A 9,835-nucleotide genomic window follows, 5' to 3' on the forward strand; every position below is an offset into this window, starting at 1 on the left:
CTGGGTACAATCTTGGCCCCATAGGCAACAGCAAACATTTTTTCACGAAGGCCATTACCATCTTGTTTCAAAGTGAGATAACTGTATTAACAGTTATGACAATTACTTTTGAAATAATAAACAGTTAACTTACTTTTTTCCATCTGTCTCATTTCCATTTGAGTGCCACTTATACATACTCATATCCTGAAAGATCAGCAGTTTTCATTTCACTATATATAATGGAAGCAACTTCACTGGATGACTTTTTAGTTTGTTCTTCACTAAAGTTATACACTGAAACAGTTTCAGAGTTTGAAAAAATAATCCATTGATAAACTCTTAAAGCATTCAAAGTTGTGCCTTAAATAGCAGGCAACTAAATCAGGTACTTTTGTAAGCACAAGATTCTTTTGGCATCCTAATGGAAAGAGGGCACACATTGGTAGTTTTTCACTCAGATACTTGAAAAATACTAGTGCTTGTTTATTGTGCAGTTGCAATTTCATTTTGACATCAAACTGTTCACGGGCAGTGCTGCAAAATGGTTCAAGTCATACCTTGCTAACGGGAAACAAAGGGTGTCAGTGCAAGGGACTAGTGAATTAAGTCATCAGTCATCATCAGAATGGGAAGAAATTACATGTGGTGTCCCACAAGGATCCATCTTAGGGCCATTGCTTTTTCTTGTGTACATTAATGATCTCTCATCAGTTACACTGCCAGAAGCAGAGTTCATTTTGTTTGCAGATGACACAAGTATTGCAATAAATAGTATGTCGAGTGTAGTTCTAGAGAGATCTGCTAATGATATTTTCATGGATATTAATAAATGGTTTAAAGCCAACTCACTGACATTAAACTTTGAAAAGACTCACTACATGCAATTCAGAACCTGTAAGAGGTTTCCACCCAGCATATGCATAAAGTATGAAGAAGAGCAGATAGAAGAGGTTGACAGTCTTAAATTCATGGAATTACAACTTGATAATAAATTCAGTTGGGAGGAGCTACCCACAGAACTGCAGAAACGCCTTAACAAATCTGTACTTGCAATTCGAGTGTTAGCAGACATAGGCGACATAAAAAAGCTTGCATACTTTCATTCCATAATGTCATATGGTATAATATTTTGGGGTAAATCTTCAAGTCAAACAAAAGTTTTCAGAGTCCAAAAGCGTGTAATACGTATTATTTGTGGAGTAAATTCACGGATGCCCTGTAGAAACCTCTTCAAAGAACTGGGTATACTAGCTACTGCCTCTCAGAATATTTACTCCTTAATGAAATTTGTCCTAAATAAGATATCTCTTTTTCCAACAAACAGCTCAGTTCATACATACAGTACCAGGAACAAAAAAGATCTGCACAATGACTTAAAAGCACTTACTTTAGTTCAAAAAGGGGTCCACTACTCAGGAACATTCATCTTTAATAATTTGCCAGCAAACATAAAAAAATTTAGTTACAAATAAAGATCAGTTTAAAAGGAGCCTGAAAGACTTACTAGTGGCCAACTCCTCCTACTGCACTGACGAATTTTTTAATAGAAACAAATGATGCACGGTAAGTGCAATTTTACATTGGAGGCACGACTTTGGCCTCTTCTGCAGATTTTAACTAAGTGGTCTCAGCTTCTCATGTGCAACAGAAGAGAAAGAAGAAATTGAATGTAAATACTGCTGACACAAAACTTACCATGTGCACATTGTAAATGATGCTCTTGAGAGTTAGAGTGAGTCCATACTAGAATCATCAGAAGAAATGTCTGCTGCATCACGACTAGCTTCTAAAATCAAATGCACTTCATCTTTAGTTAGCTTTTCACTATCAGTTTGTAAACGGTAAAGACATGAAACAAACTGAAGGTGGAGTCTGCGCTCAACCTCATTCTTAGCGAGACTGCATCCGCATTAATGACTACATGTGGTGGTGGAGCTGATTCAAACTTTCAAAACTGCAACATTGTCATTGTCAGAGACATACATCTAACTTTCTCATGGAATGACAGCATTAAATCCTGATGTCACAACAATCACATGTGGTAGACATGGTCTATTACTTATATTTTGCATCTGGGATGTGATACATGTATGTATTTTGGTGTGCAGAATCCAAATATACATTTCAAAATGTTATAGCAGTACCATTTTTGAGTTTTTAAAGGTTTTTTATTTTTCGTATTCAGTATTTTGCTATTCTGTTTTGATGTTTAATTGTTTGTTTTCGGTTTGCAGAGGAGAGCTAGAAGATCTACAAATAGTCAGTAAATGGTTGGTGTGGTAATCCAGTGGTGTGAAAGAGATTGTCAGTGAGTGTTTACTGTGAAAGATAGTGCAAACATCTTGTGTTTAAAACTTACACTAAGAAAAATGGCAACTAGTAAATCCCATTGCTTTCTAAACCACCCTGACAACTTTTGTTATGTGTGTGGGAAATTCACTCCAAAAGCCCAAAGAAAAACAATCAATGATTTGGTTAAGAGGGCATATAAATTGTATTTTTATTGTCCTGTTGGTGATCAAGATAAAAATTTTGCACCTCTTACTGCCTGCATAACCTGTACTACAATCTTAATTGTGTGGTTGAAAGGAAAACACCGAGCCATGCTATTTGCTGTTTCGGTGGTGTAGTGTGAGCCTAATGACCATTATTCAGACTGTTACTTCTGTCTTACAAATACATCAGGATGTTGTTGTTGTTGTTGTTGTTGTTGTTGTTGTTGTGGTGGTCTTCAGTCCTGAGACTGGTTTGATGCAGCTCTCCATGCTGCTCTATCCTGTGCAAGCTTCTTCATCTCCCAGTACCTACTGCAACCTAGATCCCTCTGAATCTGCTTAGTGTATTCATCTCTTGGTGTCCCTCTACAATTTTTACCCTCCACGCTGCCCTCCAATACTAAATTGGCGATCCCTTGATGCCTGAGAACATGTCCCACCAACCGATCCCTTCTTCTAGTCAAGTTGTGCCACAAACCCAATTCTATTCAATACCTCCTGATTAGTTATGTGTTCTACCCATCTTATCTTCAGCGTTCTTCTGTAGCAACACATTTTGAAAGCTTCTATTCTCTTCTTGACCAAACTATTTATCGTCCATGTTTCACTTCCATACATGGCTACGCTCCATACAATTACTTTCAGAAACGACTTCCTGACACTTAAATCTATACTTGATGTTAACAAATTTCTCTTCTTTAGAAACGCTTTCCTTGCCATTGCCTGTCTACATTTTATATCCTCTCTACTTCGACCGTCATCTGTTATTTTGTTCCCCAAATAGCAAAAATCCTTTACTACTTTAAGTGTCTCATTTCCTAATCTAATTCCCTCAGCATCACCCGACTTAATTCGACTACATTCCATTATCCTCATTTTGCTTTTGTTGATGTTCATCTTATATCCTCCTTTCAAGACACTATCCATTCCGTTCAACTGCTCTTCCAAGTCCTTTGCTGTCTCTGACAGAATTACAATGTCATCGCCGAACCTCAAAGTTTTTATTTCTTCTCCATGGATTTTAATACCTAATCTGAACTTTTCTTTTGTTTCCTTTACTGCTTGCTGAATATACAAATTGAATAACATCGCCCTAATCTGAACTTTTCTTTTGTTTCCTTTACTGCTTGCTGAATATACAGATTGAATAACATCGGGGAGAGGCTACAACCCTGTCTCACTCCCTTCCCAACCACTGCTTCCCTTTCATACCCCTCGACTCTTATAACTGCCATCTGGTTTCTGTACAAATTGTAAATAGCCTTTCGCTCCCTGTATTTTACCCCTGCCATCCTCAGAATTTGACAGAGAGTATTCCAGTCAACATTGTCAAAAGCTTTCTCTAAGTCTACAAATGCTAGAAACGTAGGTTTGCCTTTCCTTAATCTAGCTTCTAAGATAAGTCGTAGGGTCAGTATTGCCTCACATGTTCCAATATTTCTACGGGATCCAAACTGATCTTCCCCCGAGGTCGGCTTCTACCAGTTTTTCCATTCGTCTGTAAAGAATTCACATTAGTATTTTGCAGCCGTGGCTTATTAAACTGATAGTTCAGGATATTCAAGCAAAACTAGACATAAAATAAAGTATCCAAATGTATCTTCAGTGCATTTGCCTGTGTCCCATGATAAGAGTTTGCCTGTTCCTGTCTGTATCTTGAAAGCCACGGAACCAGACACCATGTCAAGTTAATCAGAAAGTATTGAACATATAGAAGAGTACTGTCCTCAATATCATGACGCTGCACCTGCCCTCAATATTATGACACTTCGCCTCAGCTCTTTAATTAAAAGGAACTGAACGATTTGGTTCGTGACCTAAAACTTTCGAAACAGCAAGCTGAACTCTTGGGGTCGAGACTGCAACAACGGAACCTTCTAGCTCTACGGACAAAAATTTCCTGTTTCAGATCAACAGGTGCTTCCTTTGCCCAATATTTCGATATGCAGAATTCAATCTGTATATGTAGGGATGTCAATGGTCTGATGATGCAGCTAGGTGTAGAACTTAATCCACAGGAGTGGCGACTATTTATTGACTCCAGTTAAACCAGCTTGAAAGCAGTACTACTGCATAATGGCAATGCATTCCCATCGGTACTGTAGCGACGCTCCCGCGCGCTAATTCAAGCTCGCCGGTGTGTGTGTGTGTGTGTGTGTGTGTGTGTGTGTGTGTGTGTGTGTGTGTGTGTGTGTGTTTGTGTGTGTGTGTGTGTGTGTGCTGTGCGCGTGTGTCAGTGCAGTGCTGTGCGGTTGTAATTACGTTACGCGACGTTTGTGTAGTTCCGCGCCCAGCCTCTAGAGGTGCTGTGTTTTCTAGCTTTTATATACGTTCTGTTATTATTATTATTATTATTCCTTGTTTTTTGAGTTAGTGAGTAGTTCCGTGCCTCCTGACTTGTGTGGACGAGTACTGTTTCCTCTCCTAACTACGGAAGTTTCCGAGGATTAAGGATCCTCTGTATAGGCCGGAAGCAAATTTTATAGCTCCGATCTGTCCAGGCATGCCGGGCGTCGTCAGGTACGCGCCCGCAATAAAGATATTGTTGCTCAACTGAAGGTCTTCATTCTTCTGAATCACGTTAAGTAAAGGTCAGACAGCCACCAGTTTAGCTGAACCCGACAAGTGGTGACCCCGACGTGATTCAAGCAGAGCCCGACGTGATTCAACCAGAGACCAACGTGATTAAGAAGAAGCAGCCGTGAGCTACATAAGTAACGAGCACATAATGACCGAACAGCAGGCCGTCTCCATGATTGCAGTCCGTTTGCCGCCGTTCTGGCCCGACAACCCGGTACTCTGGTTCGCGCAGGCAGAGGCAAGTTTTAGCTGCGTTGGAATAACGGTCGAAGCAACTAAATTTGCGCTGATTGTGAGCCAACTCGACCAACGTTATGCAGCCGAGGTGCAGGACATAATCATAGCACCGCCCGAGGCTGGAGCTTTTGCCAGGCTAAAATCAGAGTTGATTCGACAGGTGGCCGCGTCGCAAGAGGACCGGATATGTCAGGTTCTGACACAGGAAGAAATTGGCGACAGGAAGCCTTCTCAATACCTGCGACATCTACGCAGCAAAGTTGACACCGTTACTGTGCCAGACAGTCTGCTCAGAATGCTGTGGAGCAGTAGGTTGCCGCCGCAAATAAAAGCCATAATCGCCTCACAAACGGACATGCTGCTGGATGACGTGGCACAGCTAGCAGACTGGATTCAGGACGCGATCACACCGGCTCCGGTCAGCGCAGTTGCGGCATTGGATAACAGTGCAAACAGTACCGCGTCTGTAGCACAAGCCGACCATGATTCTCTCGCTGCCAAGGTTGAGCTTTTGTGCGCCCAGGTCAGTGCGCTGCTGGCACGTGACGACGACAATAATAGAATAAGCCGATACAGACGGCAGCGTTCGAGAAGCAGATCTTCCGGCGGTACTACCACTCCGCAAGGCGAGGTACCATTGTGCTGGTACCACCGATGATTCGGCAATCAGGCAAGGAAGTGCACATCGCCATGCTCGCACCCAAACGCCACCGGCGGTCGACAATAGGCGCAACCGACTGCCAGTTATCCTCCAAGCGCCTGTTCATTACCGATAGGAGTTCCGGCGTTAAGTTTTTAATAGACACTGGGTCGGACCTGAGTATCATACCACGAACAGCCATACATCGTTGCCAGCCGCCAACTGCCTTCCGTCTGACGGCCGCCAACAATTCTTCCATCGCAACATATGGCACACAGAGGATGGAGCTTAATCTCGGCCTACGTCGCGCGTACGAGTGGAATTTTACAGTTGCTGACGTCACGGAGGCGATCGTCGGGGCTGATCTCCTCGCGCACTACCACCTGCTGCCGGATGTCGCGAACGCACGCTTGGTAGACAGCGTCACTGGCTTAGCAGTCACGGATTTCCGTCACAACACTGCAACGCACAGTGCCAAGTTGGTCCATGCTACGGAGGGTGAGTACACTGAATTACTGCTTAACTATCCGAACTTGACCAGGCCGCCCGGCGCTCCCAGGTTCATACCACATGACACGGTGCATCACATTCAAACGACTGATGGTCCCCCAGTAGCATGCCGACCTAGGCGTCTCGCTCCGGACCGATTGAAGATAGCGAAGGCAGAATTTGACGCCATGATTCGCGAGGGCATAATGCGGCCATCTAAGAGCCCGTGGTCCTCCGCATTACATCTTGTTCCGAAGAAGGGTGGAGCTTGGCGCCCATGTGGTGACTACCGTGCGCTTAACGCGCGAACAGTGCCGGACAGATATCCCGTTCCGTTACTGAGGGATTATAATCACGCTTTACATGGTGCCACAGTGTTCACAGTTCTGGACTGCGCTAAAGCGTATACACAGATTCCGGTGGCCAATGACGACATTCCAAAGACTGCAATAATAACGCCTTTCGGTTTATTTGAAAGCAAATTTATGACTTTCGGTTTACGCAATGCCGCTCAGACCTGGCCAAGGTTTATAGACTCGGTTCTCCAGGGGCTGCCGTTCTGTTTCGCCAACCTGGACGATGTGTTAGTGTTCTCTGCTGACCGCGATCAACACCGACAACATCTGTGAGAGATTTTCGAGCGATTGGAGTGTTATGGTGTCGTCTTGAACGTGGACAAGTGTGTTTTTGGGCAGTCAGAGGTGACATTTCTTGGCCATAAGATTTCTGCTGAAGGCTCTCTTCCTCTGTCCGAGAAGGTGGACGCTATCTTGCAGCTACCCCGACCAACTACGATCAAAGAATTACGTCATTTTTTGGGGATGCTCAATTTTTATCGACGACACCTTCCTCACGCTGCAGAGCTGCAGGAACCTTTGACGGCGGCATTATCAGGCCCTAAAGTAAATAGCAAGTCTCTGATACAGTGGACAGAGGACATGTGTTCTGCGTTCGAGGCAACAAAGAGGAGCATGGCCGACGCGGCGCTTCTCGCACACCCACGGCTCGACGCGCCGTTAGCAATTGTCGTAGATGCGAGCCAGACGGCGATCGGTGCCGCATTACAACAATGGTCCGACAACGCATGGCAGCCACTGGCGTATTATTCCCACAAGCTTTCGCCTGCACAGAGAAAATGGAGCACATATGACCGTGAGCTCCTGGCAGTATACCAGGCAGTGAAATATTTTCGCTCCCAAGTGGAAGCGCGAACTTTCACGATATATACAGACCACAAGCCACTCACGTTCGCCTTCCGTCAGAATAGTGTCAACTGCTCTCCCCGTCAATTTGATCACCTTGAGTTCGTGGTCCAGTTTACTACCGACATTAGACATATTTCTGGGATTGACAACATTGTTGTGGATTGCCTTTCACGGATCAGCAGTGTTTCCAGTACCATAGACTTTCCTGCACTGGCACAGGCACAGAGAGACGACGAAGAACTCCTTGCCTATGTTAAAGACACGGCTTCCGCATTGCAACTGAAACTCGTTGATGTTCCGGGGGAAGATACACAGCTATACTGCGAGTTTCTCGCGGCCGACCTCGTCCCTTTCTGACGCCGGCTTTTAGAAGACAAGCCTTTGATATAGTACATGGATTGTGCCATCCCGGGGCACGCCCGACATTCCGCCTAGTATCGCAACGTTTCGTGTGGCCAGGCATGCAAAAAGACTGCCGCGAGTGGGTCCAATCTTGTCTTCAGTGCCAACGCTGCAAGATTAACTGCCATGTACACGCACCGATCGGCGAATTTCCGAATACCACCGCCCGCTTTGCCCACGTTCATTTAGATGTAGTCGGACCACTTCCACCTTCGAACGGGCAAAGATATCTGTTTACAATGATCGACCGTTTTACACGTTGGCCGGAGGCAGTGCCGGTGGATAATATCACAGGAGACACATTAGCTTCCGCTTTTGCAATGATTTGGTTGGCAAGATTTGGATGCCCACTACATATTACCACTGACCGCGGACGGCAATTTGAATCAGACCTGTTCTCACAGCTGGCCAAGTTTTGTGGTTACACCCACCATAAGACCACAAGTTATCACCCAGCAAGCAACGGAATGATCGAACGCTGGCACTGTTGTTTGAAGGCCGCGCTGATGTGCCACAAAGAAACCTGGACAACCGCACTACCAGTGGTCTTGTTAGGCTTACGGACGACTTTCAAACCAGACCTGGGGTCGACAGCGGCAGAACTGGTTTATGGAGAAACACTGCGCCTTCCTGGTGACTTTGTAGACGCTGATGCCACAGAGACAGTTGCTACTGGCCAGCCGGATTTCTTGCGATGATTGAGGGACCATGTATCAAAGATTCGCCCTCCGAAAGCCACACGTCATGGCAAGCCGCCCACTTTCGTGCACCAGGACCTGGAACAATGTCGTCACTTCATGCTCCGCACTGAGGGTGTTAAACCGCCTCTACAAGCTCCTTATTCTGGTCCATATGAAGTGCTACGGCGCAGTGCCCACACCATGGATATCCTACTGAACGGCAAAACCACGACTTGCGTTGAATCGGGTTAAGCCTGCGTACGTTTTTCCTGACACCCCACTAGCGGCACCTCATCGTAGGCATCCATCTACCGCTGTTCCAGACACTGACGCCACATCTCCGGCGCCGGCTCTTCAACATCAGCCGCCCAACGCAGCACAACATCCGCCTCCTGACATTGTTCCTCCTCCTCCGACGAGGACGACCCGTTCTGGACGTCGGATGCACTTTCCGGCACGGTATCTCGACGCCGACGCTCCGCTTCCGCCCGGGGGGCTGATGTAGCGACGCTCCCGCGCGCTAATTCAAGCTCGCCGGTGTGTGTGTGTTTGTGTGCTGTGCGCGTGTGTCACTGCAGTGCTGTGCGGTTGTAATTACTTTACGCGACGTTTGTGTAGTTCCGCGCCCAGCCTCTAGAGGTGCTGTGTTTTCTAGCTTTTATATATGTTCTGTTATTATTATTCCTTGTTTTTTGAGTTAGTGAGTAGTTCCATGCCTCCTGACTTATGTGGATGAGTACTGTTTCCTCTCCTAACTACGGAAGTTTCCGAGGATTAAGGATCCTCTGTATAGGCCGGAAGCAAATTTTATAGCTCCGATCTGTCCAGGCATGCCGGACGTCGTCAGGTACGCGCCTGCAATAAAGATATTGTTGCTCAACTGCAGGTCTTCATTCTTCTGAATCACGTTAAGCAAAGGTCGGACAGCCACCAGTTTAGCTGAACCCGACAGTACCTTAGGCTTACGCAGTAGACATGAAAAAAACTTACGAAACCATGTCTTTGCTGCTAGAGGCAATCAAATATAAGGATCATGAATGGCAGCTTTGCTGAGATTTAAAAGTTGTTTCACTCCTTATAGGACAGGCTGGATTCATGAAATACTGCTGCATTTTGTGCCTTTGG

This window comes from Schistocerca serialis, chromosome 1, assembly GCF_023864345.2.
Source record: "Schistocerca serialis cubense isolate TAMUIC-IGC-003099 chromosome 1, iqSchSeri2.2, whole genome shotgun sequence".
Classification (NCBI taxonomy): Eukaryota; Metazoa; Arthropoda; class Insecta; order Orthoptera; family Acrididae; genus Schistocerca; species Schistocerca serialis.